Source organism: Canis lupus, chromosome 16, assembly GCF_003254725.2.
Source record: "Canis lupus dingo isolate Sandy chromosome 16, ASM325472v2, whole genome shotgun sequence".
Classification (NCBI taxonomy): Eukaryota; Metazoa; Chordata; class Mammalia; order Carnivora; family Canidae; genus Canis; species Canis lupus.
In genome coordinates, this window is record NC_064258.1 from 18,055,962 (window position 1) to 18,071,517 (window position 15,556).

Here is a 15,556-nt window from a genome sequence, read left to right on the forward strand (position 1 = left end):
ACAACCAATCACTGAAGGACTTTCTGTCTTTATAGATTAGTTTGAACTCCCTAGATTATGAAAAGGGAATCATAGATGATCATTTTATAATTTTCAATGAAGGTGTTTTATAAACAGCCCTAATAATTACCCATAACTGTCAAGGCTCTACTCACTTAATTCCACGTCCGATCATTCTAAGGCGTTAGAACTCTAAACTACCCATAGAGAGTGGACTTCCTGCCATCACAACAAGGGCTTCGTTGGGTCTAGACGTTGAGATGTTCACTCTACTGTTATAGACTTGTCTCGTAGGGGAAAAAAGAAAAGAAAACAAATGTTTGTTCTTGCTTTCTTGGTACTTCCTGGCCAAACATTAAAAATGCAAAATGAAATTGCTATCGTCACATTATTCCCTTGCACGTTATTTACTAAATGGAGTAAGCATTTATCTCCTGGCAACTGTTTGGAAATGCTTTCTCTGTCCCCATTCCATCCCCTTTCTATTACACGGCATTTGTAGCTTGAAGAGCCTCTGTCTTTCAACATCACAAAGCACATGCTTCCCAGAGAACAACGTGTGTCTTGGCTCAGTGGACAGTGGCCAGAGTGTGAAGAAAGGGAAACTGCAGAAGGAGGCCACCTTTGAGAATCCCCGCGTTGTTGCTGTGTGCTGTGATGGGCCCCTCTTCCGCTCCTCTTCGCAGGCTTGTCTGTCCTCCTGTTCATCTGTCAACTAGCCCATGGTCCTCTACTGATTCTTAGTTCCCACAAGTTTTTGCACATGCGAGAGGCACAGCAAGAGAACCAAAACAAAACATAATAATCCTTCCATGACTTAGTATCAGCTTCATGACGAGGGGCAGACATACATAGTCTAGAGGTGGATGGAGACAGGTTCTATGGTGCTACAGGAGTGAAGGAGATGCAATGATGAGATCATGGTCCTTAGGACTTTATGACCCCACATGAAATCTGATGAAATACCAAGAGATCATAGAATTGCAGGTGACGGACCAACATTACACAAACTCAAAAAAGATGGATGTAGAAAAGTCAGAATAACAGCTTATGAGGAGGTTACAGTGTATCAAGCGGGTGTCTACCTGCACAGATCAGGACCAACGTGTACCACGTTTGTGCAGGACCAATGTGTACCATGTTCTGGGGGAGTCAAGAGGAATGTCACTGGCTGATATCATCGCTCTAAAGGTTATGGAAGAGGATGAACCTGCTGTTCCAACCTCTGACCTTTGAGTGTGAGATGCCCCGGGCAGTATTCAGATGGACGCCCGGAGTGGCTGTCTTTGGACATGATGTTTTCATATTTGCATGAATGATTCCCACATGAATACAGTTACTGACGTAAGAAAAATGTATTACTTACAACTGAAACTGTGACAAATAAGAGACAATATTATTGGGGTGCCTGGGTGGCTCAGTGGTTGAGCATCTGCCTTTGGCTCAGGGCGTGATCCTGGGGTCCTGGGATCAAGCCCTGCATTGGGGTCCCCGCAGAAAGTCTGCTTCTTCCTCTGCCTGTGTCTCTGCCTCTCTCTCTGTGTCTCTAATGAATAAATAAATGAAATCTTTAAAAAAAAAGAGAGAGAATGTTATTGGACATTTATTACACCAGATACTGTTCAAAGTGCTTTATGTATATTGACTTATAATTCTCATGACAATGTAATTCTCCTGACAAACTCGTCGGGAGACTGAGGCACAGAGAAACCGTTTCTCCAGCCTGCAGGAGCTGGAATTGATACCCACACAGTGCGTGTCCATCCGGAGCCCCAGCCCACACTCACCACGTATCAATCAGACTCCAGTTCAGATCTCAGCCTGCAAGCCTTTTAAGGTAATGCTGTATTTTCATAATTGATTGTAAATTGATTTTCTAGATTAGTTCCCAGGAGTGGTTCCCAGCTACACAGAAGGTATTTACCGTTGCCACCGTATATTCCCAGACCCTTTGTGTGGTTTCCATATTAAAAGGGAGTAATTTTAAATTGCCTCTGACGTTATTATATAGCAGACCGTAGTTTATCATCCCTGCTTTTCCACTTAGGTTTCAGTATTGTTCTACTTAAAAACCCAAGATTTCAACACTCCCGGATTTCATCCGCCTGGCACGAGGTCCCAGGAACATTTTACAAAGGCATAGCTGGACTGAGGAAGCTGGTCTCCCACAGGACTCAGGAGCATGGTCAAGTCCATGAGGATGCCTTGCAGAAAGATGACCAACTTCCAGGAAAATAAAAGTTTGTGTTTCTTCCAGGATGATTTTGTAAGAACCTGCACCATTGCCTTGAGAAGTTTGGGAGCTTCCCTCATAGAAAATTGTGCAAGGGGCAATGTTTATTTTTGCAGGTTGCAAAGTAACCAGAAAAAGATCTTATTCAGGACTAACTTCTTTCCAGGGCAGCTCCAGTATTCACAGGGTAGCATCCATATACAGTTGACAATTGGGGAAAATATCTTTCCCATATAAAAGTACCACCGACATTGGTCCTGCTGCATTGTCCACAATGTTCTCACTTAGACTTTGTTTTAAGCTTTTTAGGATCTAGGATCCTCTTGGGAGTCTGGTAAAAGTTACACACAATTTCCCTCTAAAATTCTTGTGTTCGTGTATCTAAACACATACGTGCACAGGGCTCTGTATTCAAATCCAAGAGTTTCAGCCCCAAGCTGAGAACCCTGTGATGGAGAGATCTTCCCTTCTATTAAAATTTTACTGTTTCTAGAAACAGGCTTTTCAAATGAAATCTCTCTGGCATGCCCTTCTGGCAGGAATTCAAAACCTCACACCTATCAGGGTAACTGAAATAAAAAACACAAGAAATAACAGGTGTTGGAGAGGATGCAAAGAAAGGGAAAGAAACCCTCTTACACTGTTGGTGGGAATGCAAACTGGTATAGCCACTGTGGAAAACAGTATGGAGGGTCCTCAAAAAATTAAAAATTGAATTATCTTATGATCCAGCAGTCACACTACTATTTACCCGAAGAAAACAAGAACAGCAACTCAAAGGGATACACGTACCCCTATTCTTATTGCAGCATTATTTACAATAGACAAACTATGGAAGCAGCTTAAGTGTCCATCGATAGATGAAAGGATAAAGAAGATGTGATATATATATATATATATATATATAATTGATAATATAATAGATGCATAGTATATATATCTAATAGATATATTATATATATAATGGAATATTATTCAGTCATAGAAAAGCATGAAATCTTGCCATTTGCAATGCCATGGATGGAGCTGGAGGGTATTATGCTAAGCAAAATAAATCAATCAGAGAAGGACAATTGCCATATGATCTCACTCATATGTGGAATTTAAGAAACAAAACAAATAAGCAAAGGAAAAAAAGGAGGTAAACCAAGAAACAGACTCTTAACTCTAGAGAACAAACTGATGGTCGCCAAAGGGGAGGTGGGCGGGGGGTAGGAGGAGATGGGTGAAGGGGATTAAGAGCACACTTAACATGAGGAGCACTGAGTAGTGTGCAGAATTGCTGAATCACTATACTGCACTCCTGAAACTAATATTAACACTGCATGTTAACTGTATTGGAACTAAAATAACAATTTAAAAAATAAAATAGAAAAGTCAAAAACAAATAAAAAATAAATAAAATGTAACCCCTGCAATGAGTAATACTCCAAAGTCTTTCTATGCACCACTGTGTCAGAGATTGGCAAACCAGGCACTGCTTGATTCTGGTGATGGAGAGTTGCTTCAGGGACAGGAAGATTACCTTCAGTCACATCATGAGAAAGGAGATGTCACCTAGAGTCAGACCCAGGTCAGCTTTTTATGATGGGGTCAGAGCAGAGGGCATCTAAGTCTGATCACTTTCCTTCACTTCCCTGTTGTCTTTCTTACTAATCTCTGAATTCACTGAGGTCGGAAGCTGTGTTTCCATAGTTCTTAAACCCAGAGTCTGATTCTATGTGCCGGGTGCTGATAATTCTTACAAGAGTTCTGTGAGATACCGTTCCACTTTTACATGTCAGTAAACTGAGGCCCAAAAAGATTAAATGGCTTGTCCAAGGTCACCTAATTCATAAATTAGGACCAATCCCACCCTGGTCCTTCTGATAACCCACCTCAGGTGTGCTCTGTCGACCTTAGAGACTCAAGAACAGGTAACAAAACGAAACCAACATCATGAAGCAGATATGATGTAGTGATGATATAATACACAGAGTTAGGGCAGATATAATACACAGATTTTCAGACTCACCTGTGGCTGCTGTGATGGGCCAAGACATTTTTCAAAAAACTATGTAAATATTATCTAGAATTACCAGTAAAACATTCAATTCTAAGCACTGTTATTTTTGCCTAAGACTAAAAGCTTTTACAGCTTTTAGTTACCTAAAGAGTCGATTATTAAGGGTTATTAAAATTAACATTCATAAATGAAAATGAGCCCAGTGGTGGGTCCCCCAATACCCTTATTCAGTATTCTACAAAGAAGCGTGGTTTCCATGAAATGTCTAGCGCTTCCAGAAAGCAGATATACCTATGGAAAGTTACGTTTCTCTACTTTCAGGAAGGACTCTGTAATCATTACAACAGTGTTGGGTTAATTACGATGTCCAATTGCTGTTATGTTTGCTTTGGTGTTACAAATTCCTATTACTTTACATTTTTATCAGTTCCATTTTTTAATAGTGTCTAATTCCCATAAAATGAGTAGAGATGAATGTCTGCATCAGCAATATTTGTGTCTGGATTTTACAATAAATAGACCTTAAGTGCATCCATATTGTAACTCAAATATTAATCACCATCCTCAAACTGTCAATGACAAATAATCCATGGAAATATTCAGGTTCAGTGGTTTATCATTATCTTTATTTTTTCCCTCCACAGAAAGTTGGATCTGCACTGGTTAGTCAACTGTCCCCACTAAACTGATGGGCTACGAGGAAAAAACATTTGGTTACTGCTGCATTAGAATATATGACAATGTATATACATATATTATTATTATTTAAATATTTTATTCATTTATCCATGAGAGGCACAGAGACAGAGGCAGAGGGAAAAGCAGGCTCCCTGTGGGGAGCTCGATGCAGGACTTGATCCCGGGACCCCGGGACCCCGGGACCACGTGCTGAGCCAAAGGCAGAGGCTCAACCACTGAGCCACCCAGGCGCCCCCATATACACATATTAAATGTCAGACTAAATGTACATGTGGTGCTGAGATCAATGTAGATCTGAATCATCTGAGTTTCATTGAGGCAGTAGATTTTGAGTGTTCTGCATTTAGGAACAGGCTGTTGGGTCGCTGACTAAGTGAGTGACTGGCAGGGAGGGGACCTTGCCAGAGGGTTAGGTGTGGCCCGAACCCAGAGCAGAGTGGAGACTTTCAGCCAAGGCAGTGGGCTGAGCAAAGGCTTTGGCTGGAAAGTGAGGTGTCTGCAGCACAGTAAGAGCATGGGCCCAGGGGAGACATATGGAGCCCAGAGGGCCGTGGGGGTAAGATGAGGTCAGGAGGGCGCGGTCCCGCTGTCACATTCTGGAAGCTGCAAGTAGTCTAGAAGGGCCGGAGCAGCAGCCAAGGCTGCTCCCTCAAGCACCACCTTGTGCCATTCCTGCTTCCCGCCTGGACTCCCCACAGCCCTGAACCAGGGGGACACTCAGCATCTTCATGAACGACTGGCTCATTTGGGAAGAAAGTGATTCCTAGTGAAGTGAGCAGACACATCCCAGCTCATCTGAATGCCACAGGGCTCCTGGGGTGGGGTCTGAGCTCCGGGAGGCAGTTCTCTCTTTCTGGTGCTGGATCCAATCAGAAAAGAACACTCTCGTAAGGAAACTGCTGGATTTTCCATTTTTCACTGGAATCAGGCTCTGGAGATTACTTTCCCTGTGAACTCCAAATTCCACTGTGGCTCTGGTTGCAGCATGTTTAATTAATTGGAATGAACAAATGGTTAATAAGGCTTACAGCCATATTGTTTATGAATTAGTTTTGAAAGTTCATAAAATATAAAGGAACATGAGCTACTAAAGATAAAAGGCCCATGTGTAAACCACTGAACCCAAGAAAAAGAGTTTGATTTAAAAAAAATTCATGAACAAGTGTTTGAATCTCTCCTCCATTGCCTCTCTTTCTCCTTCAAAATTAAGCATCAGTGGTAAATTTTGTGTTTATTTTTCCTTGTTTTTCTTTGCAATTTTACTAAATACATGTGTTCCCAAAACACATCAGCTTTATTTGTTTTGGAGCTTTTAAAATGATTTGATGGTATATGATGAAATCATATCACTTGCTTTTTAAAAATGTCTCATTTTTAATTTTTAAAAAGTAGGCTTTATGTCCAATGTGAGGCTTGGACCCTTGACCCTGAGATCAAGGGGTAGCATGCTTGACTGACTGAGCCAACCATGTGCCCCGCTTGCTTTTTTCAAAAAAATTTTTTATTTGAATTCAATTTAGTTAACATATAGTGTATTCTTAGCTTCAGGGGTAAAATTTTTTTTTTAAGATTTTATTTATTTATTTGACAGAGAGAGAGCACAAGCAGGGAGAGTAGCAGAGAGAGAGGGAGAAGCAGGCTCCCTGCTGAGCAGGGATCCTGATGCGGAGCTCGATCCCAGGACCTCGGGATTATGACCTGAGCCACAGGCAGATGCTTAACCCACTGAGCCACCCAGGTACCAGGGTTAGAATTTAGTGATTCATTAGTTGCATATAACAGCCAGTGCTCATCACATCAAGCGCCCTCCTTCCATGCCCATCACCTAGTTACCCCATACCCCCAACCCTCCTCCCTAGATTATTCACCACAACCAAGTGGTATTTATTCCTGGGCTTCAGGGGTTCAACATTTGCATATCAATCAGCATGATACACCACATTAATAGAAGAAAATATAAGAACCATATGATCCTCTCCACAGATGCATAAAAAGAATGACAAAATACAATATCCTTTCTGGATAAAAACCCTGCACCACACAGGGATAGAGGGAACATACATCAACATCATGAAAGCCAAATAGGAGAGACCCACAGCGAGTATCATCCTCAGTGGAGAAGAATTGAGAGCTTTTCCCCTGAGGTCAGGTCCACGGCAGGGATGCCCACTCTCACTACTGTTGTTCAACATCACTGGAGTCCTAGCCTCAGCAATCAGACCACGAAAAGAAATAAAAGGCATCCAAATCAGCAAAGAAGATGTCATACTTTCATTCTTTGCAGATAACGTGATACTCTATGAAGAAAACCCAAAAGATCCCACCAAAAAATTGCTAGAATTGATACAGGAATATATAAAATCAACACATACAAGTCAGTTGCTTTTCTATACACTAACAATGAAGCAGCAGAGAGATAAGTCAAGGAACCGATCCCATTTACAATTGTACCAAAAACCATAAGATACATAGGAAAAAACCCAACCACAGAAATAACAGATCTGTGCTTTTTTTTTTTCCAAAAGGAATTTATATATAAAAGAATCACTCATGTGGCCACATATTGCTCAGATTTATTAATTTTTACTGTTTCATATCATCCTTCTGTATGAATATGAGTAAACCATGGGATATTTATTCATTATTGATGAACACTTAGATTTTTCCAGTTTTGGGGTTTTCCTGTTGTGTTGATCTTGCCATCACGGCCCATGCAGCTTGTCTCCTGGGCAATGGGAGTGTCTTTCTAGAAGCCATAACTAAGAACCTCAGCGCTCAGGAGAGAACTTGTCCATTCTGTCCTTTCCTCCTGAGAATAGTCCTTTGGGTCTCGATGCTCCTGGGGAAACCATGTGAGAAAGCACAGAACACATCCAGCACAAACATCTGAAAGCTTATCCTAAAAGGACCCGTCCTGCAGATGACAAGGCTCTTCAGAGGCGCTAACATAGGAGACTATTGAGATGTCACTTGGGAGGCCTATCTCACTGGAATTTTACTCTTAGAGATTCATTCCTTTGCATCAAGCAGCACCTTCTGCACTGCTCTTCCTTCAGCCCATCCAATTGGGGTGAGGGCAGCTGAAGAGATGCTAGGGTAGCAGGGAGGAGGAAGAGGAGCACAGGGGAATCAGGCTTCAGCCGGACCTTCATGAGGACAAGTTTGTCAATAAGAGATTAATCATGGACATAAGCTCAGCGGCAGACATACAGACGTGCGACTCTTTGAGGTCAGAGAACAAGGGGTGTGGGTTGTGTCACCCTTCAGTCTGCATTTCCCGGTTATGGCGCATTCCATGTTAAGGCCTCCTTTGTCCTGAGTAAGAATGACGGACTGCCACACTCCTGGTCACTCCCTGCTCTGAGGAATATGATTCTAATCTCTTCTCCAGGTTTGCAGGAACGTCTGCTTCTCAGCCTTTACGTCTAGCTTGGGTGTCCCCTCTTCCTGGGGGTGAATCCTCTGATGTCACCTGCAATCTGCCCCCCGCCCACCTCCCCCCCGCCACCACTTGCCACCTTCACGGACTGTGTCCTCCCCATAGTCGTCTTGTTCTGTCTCCCCCGTGTGCCTGGCCCCTGGTTGTGGGAGTTCAACTACCTTGCTGCCGCTTTGCACACGTACGGGATTTGGATAAATACGTGTTGAATAAATACATTTTTAAATTCTTGCTCTTGGGAGACCCACAGATAGCAGATAGGAGACCTCAATTTTTACATGATTGTTTGTACTGCAGTGAGCAGCAGGCCGTATCTACAGAATCCAAACTGAACCATGTGGTTTTTACACAAATGTGGAAATGTGGATTGCTGAAAACTGGTAACGAAGCAGGCTGCTCCCGTTTTCTGGAAAACTATGGATAATGATAAAACGTGCTTCTCTGCTTCCGCACTTTGTATTATTTTTAGCCAAACCCTGACAACATGCAGATAAAATTGGCATTGTGTCAAAAAAGAGAGAGAGAGAGAGAGAGAGACAGAGAGAGAGAGAGAGACAGAGAACTCTGTTCTCTTGCAATTACTTGGAACAGATTTAGATACTAATGGAGACGAACATTGCTAGCAGGTACACAAGGCATACTGCCAAGAGAAGTCCATGCCTAAGAAACATTAGCAGCATCATTAAGAAGCCTGCTTTAAATATTTATGTAATTTCTTATTTTTAATAGAGGCAAAAGAATTCACAATAACCCAGACTACTCTCCTTTCTCAATACAGATAAATTTGTGGGCTTGTATATTAGAATAACGTAAAAAAGCTTTTATTTTATTTTATTTTATTTTTTTTAATTTATTTTTTATTGGTGTTCAATTTACTAACATACAGAATAACCCCCAGTGCCCGTCACCATTCACTCCCACCCCCCGCCCTCCTCCCCTTCTACCACCCCTAGTTCGTTTCCCAGAGTTAGCAGTCTTTACGTTCTGTCTCCCTTTCTGATATTTCCCACACATTTCTTCTCCCTTCCCTTATATTCCCTTTCACTATTATTTATATTCCCCAAATGAATGAGAACATATAATGTTTGTCCTTCTCCGACTGACTTACTTCACTCAGCATAATACCCTCCAGTTCCATCCACGTTGAAGCAAATGGTGGGTATTTGTCATTTCTAATAGCTGAGTAATATTCCATTGTATACATAAACCACATCTTCTTTATCCATTCATCTTTCGATGGACACCGAGGCTCCTTCCACAGTTTGGCTATCGTGGCCATTGCTGCTATAAACATCGGGGTGCAGGTGTCCCGGCGTTTCATTGCATTTGTATCTTTGGGGTAAATCCCCAACAGTGCAATTGCTGGGTCGTAGGGCAGGTCTATTTTTAACTCTTTGAGGAACCTCCACACAGTTTTCCAGAGTGGCTGCACCAGTTCACATTCCCACCAACAGTGTAAGAGGGTTCCCTTTTCTCCGCATCCTCTCCAACATTTGTTGTTTCCTGCCTTGTTAATGTTCCCCATTCTCACTGGTGTGAGGTGGTATCTCATTGTGGTTTTGATTTGTATTTCCCTGATGGCAAGTGATGCAGAGCATTTTCTCATATGCATGTTGGCCATGTCTAGGTCTTCCTCTGTGAGATTTCTGTTCATGTCTTTTGCCCATTTCATGATTGGATTGTTTGTTTCTTTGGTGTTGAGTTTGATAAGTTCTTTATAGATCTTGGAAACTAGCCCTTTATCTGATATGTCATTTGCAAATATCTTCTCCCATTCTGTAGGTTGTCTTTGAGTTTTGTTGACTGTATCCTTTGCTGTGCAAAAGCTTCTTATCTTGATGAAGTCCCAATAGTTCATTTTTGCTTTTGTTTCTTTTGCCTTCGTGGATGTATCTTGCAAGAAGTTACTATGGCCGAGTTCAAAAAGGGTGTTGCCTGTGTTCTTCTCTAGGATTTTGATGGAATCTTGTCTCACATTTAGATCTTTCATCTATTCTTGATGCATGCAACCCCTATGTGCATCCATATGTATCCAGCTTCTAAAGATTATCCTCTTGTGCGTGTCCTCTGAATAGTTGGCTTAGAGAATATCACTAGCTCTGATTTGGCCCCAATTTATGCACAGGGATGGATTTTTCCTAGGGCCAGTCTTAACGAGTGCCCCACGTAGGTGACTACCTGTGTGGTCCTAAATAGTCGATGGGCCCAAATACCCTTCCATTAGAAGAGCATCTTCCTTTAGATCTTGAGTTTCCAGCCTGTGACATATGGCAGGTAACATCATGATAGAATAATTCCATATATGTATTATAGGGAGATGAAACCAGGGAGGAGGGTTGGGGCAACACTGATAAATTTTACAAGAGCTGCTGCATGGTGCAGAGGTGCCTAAGTCACACTTTTGCAGAAGCAGAAATGGTTCTTACATGTGAGATGAGAGCCCTAAATCTGACTCATCTGTGGGCTGCACCAAAATTATGCTACCATGAAAGGAATAAAAACATTACCCCTTTAAGAACGATTTCCCCTCCAAAAAGCATTGCTAGAGTTCAGAAACTTCCAGTGGAAGCTCTGGTTCTGGGAATAAACTTGGATAAAAGATTTGTCTTCTAGCATCTTCTCTCTATATTTTCCTTTGAAGAGTCTGATGTGTGGATACATGTTGTATTTTTGTTTCTTATATGTCAAAGCAGAATAAGATTCCTTTCATCTGATTTACTTGTCTTTAGTGCAGAGTCACTTCTACCTGATTCAAGGTAGAAGAAAGAAATACTGAAATTCAGGGCGATCCCATTGCGTCTATATGCACTATCCTGTGTTACTGTTTCTTGTCCCTGCGCCCCCGTGCTGTGTCAGGGACTCTGTCTGGCATCACGCATCTCAAGCAGCCAAAAAAAGTTTCTCTTTGTGACTTTCCTCAATTACACTGTTTTCTTGAGATTGTGAAGTTTTGTGGGTAAAATATGAAGCAATTAGCAAATTCATGATGGTGCCATTGTTTTCTGAAATTGCGAGGTCAAGTAGCCACTGTGAAAGGAGGGGGCTTTATTTAAAGGTTCATGAAAGGACTGAGGGCAACTATTCACATTGTACCCTTTGCCCACCATCTGGCTTGCCCATTATTCACTCAGAGCAGCAGAACGGCCTCCTGGGGAGCTAGGTCAGGCAGGGCCATGAAGAGGAAGGAAGTTATGGTGGACTTTCATGGTGTTCTGGGAATACCAGGATGTCTAAACAAACATCAGGACATCACGTTTAATATACAGATAGATCTATCCTCGGACACATGGCCAAAGAACTACCCAGTACTCCACAAGTCGTGAGCAAGAGAAAGAAGGAAGAGAAAGAGAAAGAAATAAAGAATTTTAAGTCATATTTTCAAATGTCAAAAGATATTTAAATTTTCTGGAGGGCTTGGAAAAATAGACTGTTGGGTCCTATACCCAGAATTTCTGGCTCAGTCTGAAATGGCTTCAAGAATTGGGATTTATAACAAGTTCCAAGGTGCTGGTAATACTGCTGGTCCAAGGCCCCCTCTGAAAACCTCTGATGTGACATATATGAACGTAAGGCTCTTTTCCCACAAAAAGATATGGCCAGTATCACTGCTAATGTGAAAGACTGAATGTTTCTGAGATTGGAAACAGACAAGGATGTCCACCCTCCCCGTGTGTGAGTGTGTGTGTGTGTGTCTGTGTATGTATGTGTGTGTATGTTTGTGAGAGAGGGAGGGAGGGAGAGAGAGAGAGTCTACTTAGAAAATCCCAAGGAATCCACAAATTACCAACTATTGATAGCAGGTGAGTTCAACAAAGCTGTAGGACACAAGGGCACTTCTACGTATTACCAACGAGCAATTGGAAACTAAAATTTAAAGATAATATCACTCAAATATTATTCTGATAAAATTACCAAAATATGTGCATTTCCCACACACTAAAAATTATAAAACGTTGCTGAAATTGTAGACAACCTACATAAATTAGATTTACCACATTTATGAAATGAAAAACTCAATGTTGTTTAAGATGTCATTTCTCCCAAATTGATTTATGAATAATCCCAATCAAAACCTCTCAGGACTTTGCTGACTTTGAGACTTTAATGGTATCCACAGTAAGCAAGACAAGGTGGTATTGCCATACCACCATATATGGGCAGCCATATATATATCATGGAACAGAGAAACAAGTCCCCAAATGTCTTAACATCCATATAATCAATGGATTTTGGGAGGCAGAAGTCCCAAAGTATTCTAATGGGGGAAAAGGTTGTCTCTTCAATAGATTCTGCCGCGAAAAAAAATAGATAAGCATATGGATGAAGATGATCCTTAATATCTACTTGACACCATTCACAAGAGTTACCTTGTAATCAATCATATCTCTAAATGTAGAAACTAAAACATGAAACTTGAGAAAGAAACCATGAGAGATGTCTTACTGAACTTGGATTAGGCAACGACTTTTTTTTAAAAATTTTTATTTATTTATGATAGTCACACAGAGAGAGAGAGAGAGGCAGAGACATAGGTAGAGGGGGAAGCAGGCTCCATGCACCGGGAGCCTGACGTGGGATTAGATCCCGGGTCTCCAGGATCCCGCCCTGGGCCAAAGGCAGGCGCCAAACCGCTGCGCCACCCAGGGATCCCAGGCAATGACTTTTCAAATAGGATTGATAAAATCATAGCCACACAACAAGGAAAGAGAAATTAGGTCTTACCGGAATGCACAATGCGGGTCCGACGGCCCGACTGGCTGCGGAGCCTGCATCTCAGCCGCCAGGGCCGGGCTGCCTGAAGCCAGGGAGCCCTTCTGAAGCCTCCCAGACACTCATTCGGTGGCCCCTGGAGAGGATGCGACTGCGCGGGGAGCCAGGTAAGGGCAAAGTGGGGCCCAGCAGGTAGGTTTTGTGAAGTCCCACAACTTAGTCCTCAGTGCTGGACTTCCTTGGCCCTTGGATTATTGCAAATTGTTGCTGCTGTTTAATAAGCAGGAAGATGTCTTATGTCCCTGTGGAATGTCCTCTCGCACAGGGCCCTGGGGACGGGTGGTATCAAGTCCTACCCGTACACCTGTGGCTATCGGGTGTGCGGACTTTGTTGTCATTGACTTCACACTGACGAAACCGGACTTTGTCCCGCACGCACAGAATACACAGGAGAGCCAGCAGTTTACAAACCGCTGTCCCAGGAAGAACTGCAAAGGATAAAGAATAAGAAAAACCAGAAGCACGATGAGCAAAACCAGAAAACGCCAGAATGGTGCAAACATTTGGCTAGCGTACGTGCTGTACAAGAAAACACCTTGTCCTTGCTGTAGGTCTGTCTCAGCACTACCAGCCCCAGAGGTTTAAAAATGACCGAGTATTTGGGAGAAGTTTGGTAAAATGCATGAAGTCGTCATCAATCGCAGCATGTCCCGGGCAAGCTCAGGAAACCCACACCTGCTCAGAAGGGGCTCTCGGAGCCATAAAGCGTGTCACCAATGCGGCAGTAGGTGGCGGGACATCTACAGCATCTCAGGGACAAGTAAAGACTGCAGTTACTCCCCAGAGGATTGGCCTCCAAAGCCTGACCGTGTGTATCTACACACGCTAATTGGGGACAAGGAGGCCAGCTTCACCAAAGGGGACATGCAGGTCAGTGAGTATTGAGAATATGGACAGAAGCTACTCTGGGAGCTTTACACGTTAAACGCCAGCCATCTTCCACTACACATGGGTCCCGTGGATAAGAATCAGAGCAGGTGACACCACTGCAGAGGTAGATCCCCACCGACGAAGCTCAGGTTTTCCCAGAGTGGGGAAAGCTGGGAATTCACAGTGGATGTCTACACCATGCACATAGTTTGTCCAGATTCAGCGCAGAGCAAGCACACTGGCTCCTCTAGGTCGTGGTCTCCTGGGTCACAGTTGTCATTCTGATGACTTCTGCTGTCCCAGTGCTTCCCAGGTGAGCTCCCTCCTTCCCCAGCTCCACACTGCCCTGGGGACCGGCCCACAGAAGCAATCCCAGTGCCATCCCCGGAGCTGGCAGGCAGCGTTTGGTGTCGGTTCATCTAAACAACCAACTTGGGTATTGATCCCTTGGGTGGCGCTCGGAAAGCCTTCGCAGACCCGGCTGCCAGGAGCTGCCAGTCCAAGACCAGCCTTCCCTTTTGCCCTCACCTCTTCACACGCTAACCACCAGGGTCGGGCGCTGGGTCTCGCATCCCCAGGCACCCACAAGCCCAACTCTCAGGAGTATGCTGTCAGTCTTGCCGCAGAGCTTCCCACAATGTCAGCAGCAGCAACGAGAGTGAATAATTCATCCGGTTTTGCAGGCTGGGCAGCCCGCTATCTCTGGGGGGCCTTTCCACCCAAGTGCATTACGTACTTGAAGCACAGAGCAAACCCCACCTCAAATGATAATTCCTGGACTTGAATCTCCCTCCGTGCAGGATGCTCCAGGTGGGGAAGAAGGGGTGAAGTTTTCCACCATGCCACTGTCAGCCTCTTCCTGTTCATCACAGAGAGGACAGCAGCTTGCCAGTGTCCACAGCACAACAGAGTGGGAGGATGGGCCTCTGGGGTGCTTGCAGGGCAGTGGATTTCCACGCGATTCCTCCTGAACTACACCCCAAAGGTCCCTTATGAACTTTCCTCATGCCTCCAACTACTGTTAGCTTCTGGTGGTTAAAATATTTCTTCATTAGGCCCATAATGCACTGTATCAGCCTAGTAATTTTGGCATTGTTTCTCCTGAATGATACTATTTTTAACTTGAAAAATTAAACATATAGTACTAATTAAGATCCCAGATGAGATTGGCTAGAATTGTTCTGATTTTGGCTCTCTTACTGCAAATGTGCAAAGATAATGATAGCTCCTTTGTTTTCTGATTTGTTGGGGGGGAAATGGTAATATCCTAATATATTCATGAAAAATTTGAAAATTAAGAAGATAATGTCTATTTCATTCTATGAATACTGGAGAAGAAGGAATATATATATATAGCAAAATTGGTGGTGTCGCTTAATGCCCAGAGAGACATGGTCAGCATTATTTTTGGTTGTATGGATTTTAGTTGTATGCATTTTAGTTGATGCCTATATTAGGCATCACACATTTAGAAACTGTTTTTGAAAAAAATAAAAAAGAAACTGTTTTTGTTGTCTCTCATTTGCACATCTGCACTTTC